This window comes from Trachypithecus francoisi, unplaced genomic scaffold (genome assembly GCF_009764315.1).
Source record: "Trachypithecus francoisi isolate TF-2019V2 unplaced genomic scaffold, Tfra_2.0 Lachesis_group3, whole genome shotgun sequence".
NCBI classification, from domain to species: domain Eukaryota; kingdom Metazoa; phylum Chordata; class Mammalia; order Primates; family Cercopithecidae; genus Trachypithecus; species Trachypithecus francoisi.
The window spans coordinates 123695113-123711295 of record NW_022681468.1 but is presented as its reverse complement, the minus strand read 5'-3'; the positions used below and the strand labels follow the sequence as shown (position 1 = coordinate 123711295).

Sequence of the window (16183 nt, the reverse complement as noted above, 5' to 3'; positions counted from 1 at the left end):
AGCCACCTGATAGGGCCTAAACACTTATTAAATGTACATTTCTACATTGGTCTTGTAGAATTCAAAGTGATAACTATGATATACAATAATAAAGTGTGGTGTGCTTGACTCCCTCCATCCCCAGCATCCTCCCACAAATTCTATTGAATAAACAATCTATCTGGGGCATTAGATAATAAAATAAAATAAAATAAAATAAAATAAGAAAGGAAGAAAAATGTATCAGCTATTCTCAGTCACTCTTCTTCTACCTGTGGTAGGAAAAAGGAAAAATCCCACAAAGATAAGTCTCTGATATCGGAGAACGCAAGAATAACAAGTCGATTTTCCTGCTAGAGCAACTTTGTTTTCCACCTAGAACAACGCACCATCAATTTAAGTAGGAATAGCACAAGATTTGTCATATACCAAACACCTCTATCTGCATCAGTGCTTTAACTAGGTTTTTGTAGGACATAGAATGCTTCAAAAAATTCTGCAAACAACAAAATATAATGTAACTAATACCACTCAGTGGAAAATCAAGTTTTATAATAGCAATTACAAGAGTAATAACTGGCCAGGTGCGGCAGTTCACGCCTGTAATCTCAGCACTTTTGCAGGCCAAGGCGGGCAGATTGCTTGGGCTCACGAGTTCAAGACCAGTCTGGGCAACATGGCGAAACCCCGTCTCAAAAAATACAAAAATTAGCCAAGCACGGTGATGCATGCCTGTAGTCCCAGCTACTTTTATTTTACAATTCTATTAACCCCAGCTAATTTTATTTTATAATTCTGCCATAATTTTTTAAATGAATTAATAAATGTCATGTAGTCTCTTACTTCTTCTAGCCTCCCAATTATACTAAATACTATTCAAGTTACCAGAACTAGGACAACAGTTCCAGGAACTTGAGAATCAATAACTCTTTAAACCAGTGGTAATTCATGTGGAAAAGTTCAGAACAAATCAGCATCAACTTCCTGGCTCTCTTGCACAGACAAAAAACTCATATTGCTTCACCAATTTTCAAAAATGTAAATTTGTGTATATAAGTTTAAAACTTGGGCCAAAATGTATTTATATTTATTCCCAATTTGCGACTGGTATCAAGATCAATTAAATTTCTTAGCAAGTACATTGTTATAAAACTCCACAGTGATCCCAGAATGGAAGGGGGTTAAAAAATAATACAAAACAAAAATTAAACTTCACAGTGAAGTAGGTCTATGTTTAATCATTCAGAAAAAGAAAATTATGTAACATATTATATATAATGATGATAACATATGCTATTCTGGACTCCTACTGAGAGCTGTGGTTCAAAGGGAAATTGTGTAAATGAAGTAAAAATTGCCCATGTTTAATTCTGCCCAGAACAAAGTTTCCGAAAAAGAAGCCAAATATAATATCTTATTTTAAGTTCAAACAGGGTTCAAACAGCTCAGAAATTCTGTATACTTAAGTTTTCAAAAGTCGAATCCCAGAACCACTATCAACATAAACTGAATAACTTGCTCAAGAGTCCTTGCTTATTACTCAATCTTAAGTCCCCCAGAATACTTTTTAAAATAATCCCAAATGTACTACAATAGATTAGTGTAACCGGGGCTACACTGTTTACAGGTGTCTCCACCTCCTCCCCTAAGTAGAGAAGAGGTAGACTAGGGTAAACAGAAAATAGAATGAGACTATATACACACCAAATAACAGCTTGAAATCTTGCAAGACCGCTTCTTTCACATTCGGGCTATTCTTTTCATTAATGTATAATACATTTTAAAGAATAACATATTCACAGAGTAATACAATTTCTGCCCTCACGGGTCTCTAGCTGGCTGACACGCGTTTTCTCCTCAAATAAATACATGCCTGTTGACTGATGCCTGTCCTGCTGTTGCAAACAAGAAATAACTGTCCTATAAGACAAAAACCTCTCTCTATGGCTCTAGGCGTAACCATACGTTTGAATTAAAAGCACATTGGAACAACAACAAAAATCTTCCAGCACATCTGTCATTTAAAAGCACGATAATGAAAAGCTGTCGCTGCTACCCAATTTTAGGTCACAAGCTTTTTACTGTTTTTCCTGCCCCTCCACCTCCAGAAAGCGATAAACTTCAAAGGGAATGGTGGTAACCAGGAACCGTTCCCTTCCCCCACCACACACCATCCCCAAAAAGACTAGAAAAAAACTGGCCAACTTGGACGCTGGCCGCGCTCACGCAGAACCCGTGCCCGCGGGCCGGGGAAGGCTGGACAGACCCTGGGAGGAAAAGTGGGCCTCCAGGCACCCCGGGCTCCCCCCGCCGCCTGTCTCAGATACCGAGCAGGTGGGATTCCGGGAAGCCACCTCCGACTTACGTAACGGGCTTGTCAAAATCCCAGATCCAGGACCTCCCCCTCCCCGCCCCCACTCGCAAATAACAACAGCCCCAGGCCAGCCTGGAATAGAAAATGTGGAATGAAAACACAGGAGCCCCCCACGCGTCCGACGCAGAGGCGCGGGTGCTACTCTCAGCACCGCCACGCCATCCCGGGGCGGACCGAGCCGCTGAGGACCTCCCGGCTCTCAGGAGCTCTCGGGCGGAGGTCGCGGCCATCCGTGCCGCCTCCCCAAGTCCGCCCGCCCCGCTCCCGCGCCCCCGGCTGTCACCTCCACGGGCCGTGACAGCTCCACCTGCCACCGATGCCCGGGTCGCCGCCTCCGCACTCACCTCCCAGCTGGCTCCTTAGCGAGCAGCGGATCGAGCTTGAAGAGCCGCGCCGGATTCCCTCACGCGCGGCAGCGGGACACGAGAGGCTGAATGCCGCGGCGCTCTGAGCCCGCTTAGCTCATCCCCAGCCCGGCGCTCCGCCCTCCGCGGCACCCCCGCCCGCCCAAGCCTGCCGTCTCAGTCAGACGGGACTCCCCCTCCCCTCGCGGCCGCCACTGCCTCCGCCTCTTTCTCCGACTCCAGCCGCCGCGGCCTCCGCTACCGGCGCCATCTTGGCAATGACGGAAGGGGCGGGGGCGGGAGTCACGCGCGCGGGCACCAATCGAAAGCCGGATCTGGCTCTAGTGGGAGGAGAGGGCCGGGTTGAGGGTCGCGGGGTCCTAGCGCCAAACTGACGAGGGGGCGGAGAAGGTGGGCGGGACTAAGTCGCCCTAGCCCGTGACGTGCGGTGTAGTTGGGGAAACGCACCGTGGTTCCCCGTCGGGTCAGGAGATCCCAAGCCCCAGGCTGGCGTGGGCGAAGCGTACAGTCCCTTCACCTTTCGCCACCCATTAGCACAAGAATCCAGTTCGCGCCAACTGACCCGTTTCTTCCTTCCTCTCCGGCACTCCGGGAGTCCTGAGATTGCCTTGCTCGGTTCGTAGGTCTGAGCAGCTGCTGCTCCTCCACCAAGGGTGCTCAGATTCTCCAGGAAACTCCCTTAAGGGTTAGCAACCGCCGAGTAGGTTTCGGTCCCAAGATAGAAAGGTAAAGCGGGGAATTCAGGGGGTTTCTCCGAAAAGTACGTTGATAAAACCCTAATTGTTGACTGACGGGGTGTCCATTACTTTGGATTAATTGGATACGGCCTACTTAAACCTGACTTTGGCGCTCCACCATTGATGGCTGTTGACAGATGAGGATAATAAAGCTTGATTACCCCCCACGGGGTTGCTCGGGAGTTAAATTCTATAGTACCTGTGAATTACTTAGTATAGTGCTTGAAAGTACTAAATAAATGTTAGACGTTATTCTATGGACAAATGAAAGAAGAAACAGGACCCTAAAAATCCCTCTGCTTTAAAGTCAACTTTTCCTAAATTGCATAGCCTTTTACTAACCAAATTTACAACTTTATTTCCTACCTCCACTTCTTTCATTGTAGTCATTCGTTCATTCAGTCAACAATCATCGATACAGCGGGTGCTCAAACAGAGGGTGCATAGTGTTGAGGGAAACAGAAAACCTCCACCTTCAGGAAACTGCAGTTTAGTGGGAGAAGAGGGACAATAAAAAAGTACTTCAGCACTTTTTTTTTTTTTTTGAGATGGAGTCTCGCTCTGTCGCCCAGGCTGGAGTGCAATGGCCAGATCTCAGGTCACGGCAAGCTCCGCCTTCCGAGTTCACGCCGTTCTCCTGCCTCAGCCTCCCGAGTAGCTGGGACCACAGGCGCACGCCACCTTGGCCGGCTAGGGTTTTTTTTTTTTTTTTTGTATTTTTTAGTAGAGACGGGGTTTCACCGTGTTAGCCAGGATGGTCTCGATCTCCTGACCTCGTGTCTGCCCGTCTCGGCCTCCCAAAGTGCTGGGATTACAGGCTTTAGCCACTGCGCCTGGCCTTCCGCACGTTTTAAGGGGAAACATGCTATAAAGTTTATAAAAATAACTCTGGGGCCAGGCGCCTTTGCTCATGCCCGAAATCCCAACACACTTAGGGAGGCCGAGGCAAGAGGGTAGCTTGAGCTCAGAAGTTCAAGACTAGCCTGGCAAAATGGCAAAAACCCTGTCTCCACCAAAAATACAAAAAATTAGCTGGGCGTGGCGGCGTGCGTCTGTGGTCGCAGCTACTTGAGAGGCTGAGGTGGGAGGATCGCTTGAGCCCCAGAGCCGGAGGCTGCAGTGAGCCGAGATTGTGCCACTGCACTCCAGCCTGGGTGACAGGGCAAGACTTTGCTTTAAAAAAAAAAAAACTATGGAGTTGCATACTTTAAATATATGTAGTCATCTGTATGTCAGTTAAAGCTATAAAAAAAACTTGTTTTTGACACAGAGCCTTGCTATGTTGCCCAGGCTGGAGTGCAGTGGCCTGATCACAGCTTACTCCAGGCTCAATCTATCCTCCCACCTCAGCCTCTGGAGTAGCTGGGACTGCAGGTGCCCACCACCACATCCGGCAAATTTTTCTATTTTTTGTAGAGACTGTCTTAATTTAATTTAATGTAACTTGATTTAGGAGAGCTAAGTAATTAAACATGAGGCCAAAGTACGTAAGAAAGTGGCAGCCTTTTATTGCAAATATGCACACACTCTCAGGCAAGGTTCTCTGGTCCTGAGGTGTGGGGTGCCAGGGAAGTCGCACAGGCGCTCTAGGGTGAGGTTCCCCGGTCCACGAACGCGGGGGCGAAGAAGTCATGCCGGCTCCTGCCAGCGGACTTTTATGCATTGGTACTGGAAGGGGGCGGGCAGTGGGCGGGATAAGGGCGTGATAGGGGCGTCTCCATAGGCGTGGCCAGGTAAGTTTCGAGCTCTTCGGATTGACGTCACCTGGCGCATGCTCAGTTGATCTGCATCGTCTCAGGCGCAGGCTGCATTTTCCCGCGCTCAGGTAAGTTGGTGATGAAGAACCCAGAAACAACAGGTACTGCTCCATCTTGTTCACCCTCCTCCATCTTGTCCCTTCTCCCTCACCCAAACAGAGAGTATGTCTCACTATGTTACCTAAGGCAAGTCTCGAACTCCTGGGGTCAAGTGATCCACCCACCTCAGCCTCCCAAAGTCCTGTGTTTACAGGCATGAGACATTGTGCTCTACCTTAAAAAAGCTTTTTTTTAAAGTCCGGTTGGGAACCCTTACAATTCTTTACCCATTGGACACAGATTTAGCCTTTTGTTAGTTTTAAGTGTTGCTATACGTTATCAGGTCAATTCCTCTTTGAGGAGTAGCGTGGCATATCAAAATATTCCACTAGCAGCAAAAGCACTCTTTTAGTTGGTTATACATATATATGTGCATATATATACACAAATATTTTCATCTACAGAGTACCAATTAAAATAGATACATAGTTGCATGTAACATACAAAATCAGATTCTAAAACCTTTCAGAAGTTTAAAAGGCATGAAGGTTTTTTTAATCAGAGAAAATAGCTTCTTAAAGAACAATATTAATAAACAGTAGAAAACCAATACGCAGCATTTGACTGTGTACCCAGGAAGAATCGTACCTCAAAGCCCCCCTTAACTGTCATATCAGGAGTCCTCTCAACACCCCAGGCATATGCGACTGTAGTCACAGTTAAACCTAAACCCTAGATGTGATTTGGGCAAAGGATTCTAACAGTGTAGACATGAGCCAAATAGAATTTTTTGGATAATAAATTTTGGCACCATGCCATTTCTGAAATTGTCATATTTTATATGTGGAACTCTATCCGGCTATTTCTTAGAAGTTATTTTAAAATGCTGTGGTTTGAATGATGCATGAAGGAAAAAGATGAAACCAATAACCATTTAAAGCAATGGAAGCGCAAGCTGTTGTACAGCCTAATCCTTTCCACCTGTTAAATCTATGCACCTTAATTGCTATACCAGAAGTTTCTCACATCTTTAAATGAAAACCTGGAGCCTCTATAGAGCAATCCTTTTTTTTTTTTTTTTTTTTTTTTTAAAAGACAGAGTCTTGCTCTGTCGCCCAGGCTGGAGTGCAGTGTCATGATCTCAGCTCACTACAACCTCTACCTTCTGGGTTCAAGCGATTCTCTTGCCTCCAGGGTAGCTGGGATTATAGGCGCCCACCACCACGCCTGGCTAATTTTTGTATTTTTAGCAGAGATGGGGTTTCACCATGTTGGCCAGGCTGGTCTCGGACTCCTGACCTCAGGTGATCTGCTCTCCTCAGTCTCCCAAAGTGTTGGGGTTACAGCCATGAGCCACCACACCTGGCCTATAAATCAATCCTTGATAGCTATGCTACAGGGCTTCCTTATGGGTGAGAAAACCTACCAGGGATCTGTGGCCTATTAGAAACTATTTAGATGTGTCCCAAAGCAGAATCCACATTGATAAATTGTATTCACTGTGAAACAGTGTTTGAGTGACATTCCAATGTATTTAATCCAGAAAGTAAAATTTATTAGCAATGTGGTCAAATTATCCATTTGTTTCTTAAAAACACAAACCTGATGAAATTATTTTTGAAAGAAATTATCTGCCAGCCTGGGCAACATGGCAAAACCCCATCTCTACCAAAATACAAAAATTAGTCCATCATGGTGGTGCACGCTTGTAGTCCCACCTACTTAGGAGGCTGAGGTGGGAGGATCGCTTGAGCCCAGGAGATAGAGGTTGCAAAAAAAAGAAAAAAGAAATTATCTGAACAATTTTCAAGAATAATAGTAAGAAAAGTCATGTTAGAAGTGACAAATTCTGTCATTCTGGCTGGGCATGGTGGCTCATGCCTGCAGTACCAGCACTTTGAGAGGCTGAGGTGGGAGGATCACTTGAGCCCAGGGGTTTGAAACCAGCCTGGGCAACATATCAAGACCTCATCTCTACAAAAAAATAAAAAATAAAAAATAAAAATAAAACAGACATGGTGGCACATGCCTGTAGTCCCAGCTACTTGGGAGGCTGAGTTGGAAAGACTGCTTGAATGCGGGAGTTCAAAGCTGCAATGAGCTAAGATCCCACCCCAGTATTCTGGCCTGGGTGACAGAGCAAGATCCTTATCTCAAAAAAAAAAAAAAAAAAAAAAGAAATACAAATTCTAAACCTGGTGCTTGAGAAGAGTGGCCATGGACAGGAGCGCTGTAGCAGTCTGAACCACCGCTGTCTCTGCCCTTTTGGTGGCCATCTGAGGAGTCATTCAGCACTTTTTCAAATTTCTGAAAATGATGACTTCTCAACATTTTTCTCAAATTAATTTTACCTCTTTCAGCAATTCCTTATAAGTTGAATTTTTACTTTTTAAATTATCTGCAGGGGAGTTGTTTTAAAAATAACATGTATTTTAACTGTCATTGACCACCAAGTATACTCCTCTGATTTTCTTGAAGTGGTAAGATAATATTTTCATAACTTTTAACAAATTCACTTCAGAAAGCATTTGTATACAAAACACTGCACTAGACCCAGAAGGAAAACAATGACGGACAAGCACACATTAGAGGCAAAAAGTATGTTCCTAGGCATATAACTTTAATGAAAGTCAAACTATGACAAATTATATACTAGACGGATAAACTCGTTGCTCTGAGAGCCCAGGTGAGTGGAGTGATTAATTCTCATTGTGAGAATTGAAGGTGACAAAACAGACAAAATAGATGGCATTTGAACCTACCCTGAGAGAAGCTGAACTTTCTCTGAAGGATGAGGACATTGTTGTTTGGGGAACTGGGCTGAGGGTGGTACAAGGAAGGAAAGGTGTTTGTGTTTGTTTGTTTTCACTTTGCATCTTTATAATAGATATAACAAACGAAAGAGATGCTCATAAATTGTTGCAATGCTTTGACTCTCATTGGGAGTGGCCAAAGGTTCAAATTCTTTGGAAGGATGGATATCTGTGCTGACTTGCAGGAAATATGAGTCAGCTTTTTTCATGAACTCAGCACTGTTGTTACAGCTAGGCTATTTGGGAAACCCGAAGCAGAACAAATCAGACACCGCAAGTCTTTTCTTTTTATTGATTGGCCCAGACATGCATCCTGCAAGGGTGGACAACAGGAAGGCCCTTTTTATTGTCAAGACTTGAAGGAATTCTGCCAGCAAGGGGAAACACCTGTAACTGAGAATAAACTAAAAAAAAAAAAAAAAAAAAAAAAAAAAAAGCCCTCCTCTTTTCTGTCTATATAATCACTCAGAATAGGAGACACACACGTCTTTAGTCCGTACCTCTCTCCTGCACTCCAGGATTGTATATTCAACTGCCTCCAGATAGCTCAGTCCTAAGTATACCTGAAATTCAGCATTTTAAAGGTGAAGTCATTATATTTACCCCAAACCTGTTACTCCTATAATTTCTCATTTCCTGAATAGTTTATAGTTGAAGTCACCATGCACCTAAAAGCTAAAGCCTCCTGTGGAGGCTGAATTTTTTTTTTTAGGAGTTCGAGACCAGCCTGTCCAACATGGTGAAACCCTGTCTCTACTGAAAATACAAAAATTAGCTGGGCATGGTGGCGTGCACCTGTAGTCCCAGCTACTCTGGAGGCTGAGTCAGGAGAATCACTAGAACCCAGGTGATGGAGGTTGCAGTGAGCCAAGATTGCGCCACTGCCCTCCAGCCTGGGCGACAGACTCCATCTCAAAAAAAAAAAAAAAAAGTCAAAACCTGAGTCATCAACTCCTCTTTTTCCCTTATTAATTGACACCTAATCAATCTTGAAAAAGAATTGTTGTCATCTCCTTACCATCAGTAGTATCTTCCCTCACTTCATTGCCATTCCCACTGACCTAGTTCAAACCCACATCTTTTGGGTTTTTTAGCCTGAAGTTTTGCAGCAGTCATCTGATTGGATTTCCTATCTCTCTCTTTTTTTTTTTTTAGACAGAGTCTTTTTCTGTTGCTCAGGCTGGAGTGCAGTGGCACAATCTTGGCTCACTGCAACCTCCACCTCCCAGGTTCAAGTGATTCTCCTGCCTCAGCCTCCTGAGTAACTGGGATTACAGGCGCATGCCACCATGCCCAGCTAATTTTTGCATTTTTGGTAGAGACGGGATTTCACCATGTTGGCCAGGCTGGTCTCGAACTCCTGACCTCAAGTGATCCACCAACCTCAGCCTCCCAAAGTTCTGGGATTACAAATGTGAGCCACCGCGCATGGCCAAATTTTCTCTCTCTTCTCTTTCCCTCTTCAATCCATCCATCCCTGTGTTGGCAGGCTGATCTTTCTAAAGAAATATGATCAGTTGTTCCAGACATCATTCGAGATTGCTAGCTTCCTCCTCTCCTTTCTTTCTATTCCTGGTGGAAAGCTCATCAATGTCCAGTCCTGATATTACCTAAGAGGAGCAGGGGACTAGGGCCTACTCTTGTCTCTCCCCTACCCCTCTCTAGTGTGGTGGAGATAGTCTCATTTGCAACACTTTCAGACTGTCAACACAAGACTCTTAATTGAGAGAAAGCATTTAAGCTGCTGCTGCCCCTAAAAGCATCTTGTTCTCTTTTCCTACATATGTGCATGCAGACAAAGAAATTGATCAGTTAGTTATATCAGGCTTGCCAAATCAAGGGCAAAGTTAGTCCAGAAAGGAGAAACTCTTAACAATTAGCTTATTCAAGATTTGGAGAGCAATAGATTTTTAATAATAAACATTTAAATTTAGAACAAAAAAGATTTCTAAAGCCTCTTGTAAGGTGGTTACCTTGTTAATTAAATAATCCCCCAAAGCTATTTTGGACTCTCTAGTGTCAGCGTCACTTTATTATCTCCTAGAAATGGATAGCTTTCCTCTGCATTTCCCATTCATAACCCTGCAAGTATTCATATTTGGTTATAATTATCCTAATGGCAGATTTAATTTTAATAAACATCTTATTGATGTATTAGATTTATGTCATAATAACTTACATAGTTTAAAATTATGCTAAAAAAGAAACAGAAGGAAGTCAAATTGAAATGAGGCTTTAACTTGACTATATTAGATCTGAAATTGAAAAAAGGCTTTCATTTTCTTTTCTTTAAATTTTTTTACTTTGTTGAGATGGCGTTTTGCTATTGTTGCCCCAGCTGGAGTGCAATGACGAGATCTCGGCTCACTGCAACCTGTGCCTCTGGGGTTCAAGCGATTCTCCTGCCTCAGCCTCCCTAATAGCTGGGATTACAGGCATGCGGCACTATGCCCAGCTAATTTTTGTATTTTTAGTGGAGACGAGGTTTCACCATTGGTGGTCAGGCTGGTTTCAAACTCCTGACCTCAGGTGATTCACCCACCTTGGTCTCCCAAAGTGCTGGGATTACAGTCGTGAGCCACCACGCCTGGCTGAAAGAAAGGCTTTTAAAGATGGCACAATCAGGCAGTGCGAACTGCTCCCTACCTGTGCAGTGCTCTCTGGAAGGTAATGGATGGTACAGTTGAAGAAAAGAGATCCACAGAACCCTTGATGTCAGGCTAAAGAGAGTAAATAATTATACAGGTCATTTTTGTTTTTGTTGTTGTTGTTTTTTTCAGTTTGTTGGTTTTGAGACAAGGTCTCACTATGTTGCACAGGCTGGTCTCAAACTCCTGGGCTCATGTGATCCTCCTGCCTCAGTTTCCCTAATACAATTCATTTTTAACTAGCTGTATGCTAAATGGGAATGGGGAATTAGTGGCATTACGAAAAGAGACAAGAAACATATTCTTCCATTTCAAATTCTGATGATCACATAAAGTAAGTCCCTGTTTGCTGCAAGAGTAGGGCCAGGAGTTGAAATACTTAGGGCAATAAAAATGGTCATCAGTTGCAAAGGAAAATCTCAAGGTTAGACTCTAGGTAACATGTAAGACAATTGCACAAGGCTAGGGCTATATGGATTGGGCTGTACAAAAGTTAATGTGAGACAGGCAATTTAAAAAAATGGATTTACAGTTTATCATCTGACCTACATCATAATGTCTTCATGAGAATGACACTCATAAATTGATTTCATGTTTCTCTGATCCAGAACATAGGATTATTTTTAGCAAGAGTGAATCTCAGAGATCATCTAGTGACCATTTCATTTTCAAAACGTGACCATTTTCCCTCTGTGACTTGTCCAAAGTCATATGCAGTACGTCCAATAGCATGAGAAGAGCTAGGACTAGAATCCAGATTCCTAGATTCCAATTAGTTCTTGGAATTCAGCATTCCAAACTCCCAATGAAATATACTGGATACATAGGAAAATCCTATTTTGGAGATGAAGAAACTGAAGCTCAGAAAGGCGTAATGAGTTTTCCCAAATCACATGGCTAGACGCCTTATAATCCCTGGGCCAATAGGCTTCTACCAAACCACACTGCCTTGTGGATTTTTAAAAGGTAAAACCTTAAATGCCATGTGCTTAGGCATAGAATTCATTCCCTCAATCTTTACAAAGTAAAACATGTTTTACTTTGTACTGTTATATACAATGCACTCTGCTAGTTGTTAGAAAAGATTACAAGACTAAAATCTAATCTTATTTTGTAAGATTAGATTTCTGTTTTGCAAGACTAAATATTGAACACTACCTAATTATTAGGGAAAGGCATGTTTTCTGATGATTGATAGCTAGCAAGAAGTTAAGTCTTGGTGTACTACAACATTAGGAATATTTGTAAACTTTCACCTAAGGATGGGCTTCATTCAGATTCTTTACTATTAATATATTACCCCATCCGGCTGGGCACAGTGGCTCATGCCTGTAATCCGAATACTTTGGGAGGCCAAGGCGGTGGATCATGAGGTCAGGAGATTGAAACCATCCTGACCAACATGGTGAAACCCCGTCCCTACTAAAAATACAAAAATTAGCCAGGCATGGTGGTGTGCCCCTATAATCCCAGCTACTCAGGAGGCTGAGGGAGGAGAATCACTTGAACCTGGGAGGCGGAGGTTGCAGTGAGCTGAGATCACACCACTGCACTCCAGCCTGGGTAACGGAGTGAGACTCCATCTCAAAAAAATTTTTAAAAATAAAAAAAGATATATATAGATATAGATATAGATATAGATATATATACCCCATCCATCAGATGGGCAAACATTAATTAGTCTGACAATACTGAGGGTTGGCAAGGCTGTGGTGGAAAAACTGGAAATCACATGTTCTATTGGTGAGAATGTCAAATGGCTCAACTCTTTTGGAAACCAATTTGGCAAATTTTAGTAAAATTGAAAATACACATACCTCGCGACCAGCCTGGCCAACATGGTGAAACCTATCTCTACTAAAAATACAAAAATTAGCCAGGTGTGGTGGCATGCGCCTGTAATCCCAGCTACTCAGGAGGCTGAGGCACAAGAATCACTTGAACCTGGAAGGTGGAGGTTGCAGTGAGCCGAGATCATGTCACCGTACTCCAGCCTGGGCAACAGAGTGAGAATCTATCTCAAAAAAAAAAAAAAAAAGCAAAGAAAATGCAGATACTCTACAATCCAGCAATTCCACTTCTGGGTATATACTCTAAAGCAGTTTTTTCCAAATTGTGATTCATGATCCATTAGTAGATTATGAAATCAATCTAAAGGTTGCAGCAAACATTATATTGTAGCAGGACGAGCTACAGACAAAACTCCTCAGACACTGAGTTAAAGAAGGAAGGGGTTTATTTGGCCTGGGGCATCGGCAAGACTCCTGTCTCAAGAAAGGAGCTCCCTGAGTGAGCAATTCCTGTCCCTTTTAAGGGCTCACAACTCTAAGGGGGTGCACATGAGAGGGTTGTGATCGATTGAGCAAGCAGCAGGTACGTGACTGGGGGCTGTATGCACTGGTAATTAGATCGGAACAAAACAGGATAGGGATTTTCACAGTGCTTTTCTATACAATGTAATCTATAGATAACATAACTGATTAGGTCAGGGACCGATCTTTAACTACCAGGCCCAGGGTGTGGCACTGGGCTGTCTGCTTTTGGATTTCATTTCTGCCTTTTAGTTTTTACTTGTTCTTTCTTTGGAGGCAGAAATTGGGCATAAGACAATATAAGGGGTGGTCTCCTCCCTTACTCCCCCACTTTGAGACTCTTACTCAGTAGTGGGCGTTCTCACTTTCACTTTTACTACCCATGTCTTCTTGCAAGACAGATGATAGTGATTCATATAGTATACTTGTGCTGAAGCATTTTGGTGAACTAAGGTAGTGATGAAGCCTTTTTTTTTTTTTCTTCTTTGAGACTGTTTCGCTCCCTTTCCCAGTTTGGAGTGCAGTGGCACGATCTCAGTTCACTGCAAGCTCCACCTCCCAGGTTCACACCATTCTCCTGCCTCAGCCTGCCAAGTAGCTGGGACTACAGGTGCCCGCCACCACGCTTGGCTAATTTTTTGTATTTTTAGTAGAGATGGGATTTTCACCGTGTTAGCCAGGATGGTCTTGATCTCCTGACCTTGTGATCCACCTGCCTCGGCCTCCCAAAATGCTAGAATTACAGGCATGAGCCACCATGCCCAGGCACGATGAAGCTTTTTATCATTTGAAGAAGTACAGGTAGCAAACAAGGGAGCAGTAAGCAGGTTCTTATTACTATTATAACTCTTATTATAAGAGTTTTAAATTCTCCTAGTGCTGGGAACCATTTTCTAAACATGGCCCTAGGATCAAATCCATGCCACACTTGCAGAGGCACATGTGCCAGTTTTGTCATATTTCTAACTATGTCTTCAACTACTTGCCCTTGATTATCTATGTGTAGGCAGCAATTAGTAAGGTTAAATTTCCTACAGACCTCTCCTTCAGGCTGCTAGCAAGTAGTTGAGAGCTAATCTGTTGTGATAGATAGCATTTCTCATCTGAGTTTCTTGCCGGGCCAGAATAGTCAAGGCTCTGCCGGTTTCATTAGTGATTATTTTTAAGACAGCTTGTAACTGTATGATTCGGTTGATCATGTAAATGGGGGTCCAGTATCCTCATAAGCTGTCTTGTGCCTAAGTAGCAGGCCTATAATATTGTATGATTCTCTCAGGGGGCCATTTATCATTTTTTCAATTTCTTGTAACTATGCTTCTCTTTTCATGGGAAGCATAGACAGGGAAGCCCAGGAGTTCGCCTGTTTTTTTGGGCAGTAAGAAGAAAGATGGTTTAATAGTGCCAATAACACAACTACCTGCCCACTGGTCAGGTAATTTGGCGTCAGCTCTATGCCTACATATCCAGTATAATCCAGTGGGGGCTGTCTGGTCTCAGTGGGACTCCGGGTGTCCACACGGTTTGCAACTTCGGGAATTTACTAAATGGATTTCTCTCTGTGTGATTTGAACTCCACCAAGTGACTGTTTTTGTGGTACCATTATACAGTTTCTTTTTTTTTTTTTTTTTTTTTTGAGACGGAGTCTTGCTCTGTCGCCCAGGCTGGAGTGCAGTGGTCGGATCTCAGCTCACTGCAAGCTCCGCCTCCCGGGTTCACGCCATTCTCCTGCCTCAGCCTCCCGAGTAGCTGGGACTACAGGCGCCGCCACCTCGCCCGGCTAGTTTTTTTGTATTTTTTAGTAGAGACGGGATTTCACCGTGTTAGCCAGGATGGTCTCGATCTCCTGACCTCGTGATCCGCCCGTCTCGGCCTCCCAAAGTGCTGGGATTACAGGCGTGAGCCACCGCGCCCGGCCTACCATTATACAGTTTCTGTCTCAGACAACTAAGTCGTCCTATGGGGTGAGTGAATTCTTTTCCTTCTCTAGCTATGCAATATTGTCTAATAATTGAGGCTTTTAGGACCCAGAAATTATCAGGGTGATTCTTTTGAACTGGGAATTCATCAGGAACTGGGTCTGTAGGTACTAATTCTCGGGCTTCCCATGGCCATTGATCTCCTATTACAGTTCCTCCACATACATAACATGAAGTGACATTGATAGACTGGGCTACATGCTCGCCTAATTGCAAAAACAAATTTCTTGTTTTTCCTGGAATTTCTGGTACTGGCACATTTAGTTCATCATAGAAAGTTTGATACACTGGCTCAGGAGAGCGTTTGTAAACTTCTCCTCGAACCAAGATATTTACTTGAGGATCCAGTCTGGCCCCGTCGATTCCTAAGGTCACATGCTTCCCTTTTTTCCAGTGAGGATCAAGGGGATTGGTTATTACTAGCTCTAATGGGTTATTGTCCTTTAGTACAGGAAGGGTCATTTTTCCTTTTTGAAGGTGGACTGGATCCTTTTTATTTTTTTTATCCAGGTGGTCTAAATGACACCAGTATTTACATTTTTTCCACACAGTCCTAATTTATGACAGATGTTATTTTCTGCCATATAGCCTCTCTTTTAATTAACAGAATCACACCTTATTCCTAACTTATTACTATTAATGACAGCACAGGCATCAAATTTTAAGGTGACTTGTTTGGGTACCCCTTTTTTTTCTGTTTTGGCTAACACTTTACTCCTATCATTTATGAGCCCCCACCAATCCTCAGCCCTTAATCTTATTTTAAAAACTGTGGACATGGGAGGCTCAGATGGGTCATAACACACATCAGGTTGGTCATTTCCTGGGCTACATACCTTGTATAGAATAACATTATACAAATAAGTTCTTTTTAGAGTTCCAGTACACTTAAAATAATCATAAAATAATAGGACCATAGCAACCTTTTGTCCTGCCTCAGTGACTTAATGTATACACTGGGAACAGTCTTCAGTTTGAGGAAGGTCAGTTGAAGTCCTTACTGTAAAAGTCCAAATTTTAAGGAAAATGAGTCCCACGATGAATTTTCTCACGCTTCAGCCGTGCGTGGACCAGTCAGTTTCCGGGTGTGACTGGAGCAGGGCTTATCGTCTTCTTCAGAGTCACTTTGCAGGAGTTGGCGAAGCTGCTCCCATACACATACCACTCACAGGCTACTGATGT

The 16183-nt window shown here is 43.4% G+C and overlaps 1 protein-coding gene and 1 long non-coding RNA gene across 10 annotated transcripts in view; one reads left to right on the top strand and one right to left on the bottom strand.

The window, feature by feature from the left end:
- Positions 1-2977, bottom strand: part of DENND4A (DENN domain containing 4A) — a 131859-nt gene extending 128882 nt beyond the window's left edge. For 5 of the 9 annotated variants that reach the window (XM_033189717.1, XM_033189718.1, XM_033189715.1 and 2 more), the window contains exon 1: positions 2698-2977. The gene's annotated coding sequence lies outside the window, so the exon portion shown is untranslated. The remainder of the gene's footprint in view (positions 1-2697) is intronic. The other 4 variants (XM_033189708.1, XM_033189712.1, XM_033189709.1 and 1 more) reach the window with 2 other exon arrangements.
- A 32-nt stretch (positions 2978-3009) lies between these two features.
- The window catches only part of LOC117070486, a 36309-nt gene continuing 23135 nt past the window's right edge, over positions 3010-16183 (top strand). Inside the window, exon 1 of the long non-coding RNA XR_004431937.1 lies at positions 3010-3444. This is a non-coding gene — a long non-coding RNA (uncharacterized LOC117070486). The remainder of the gene's footprint in view (positions 3445-16183) is intronic.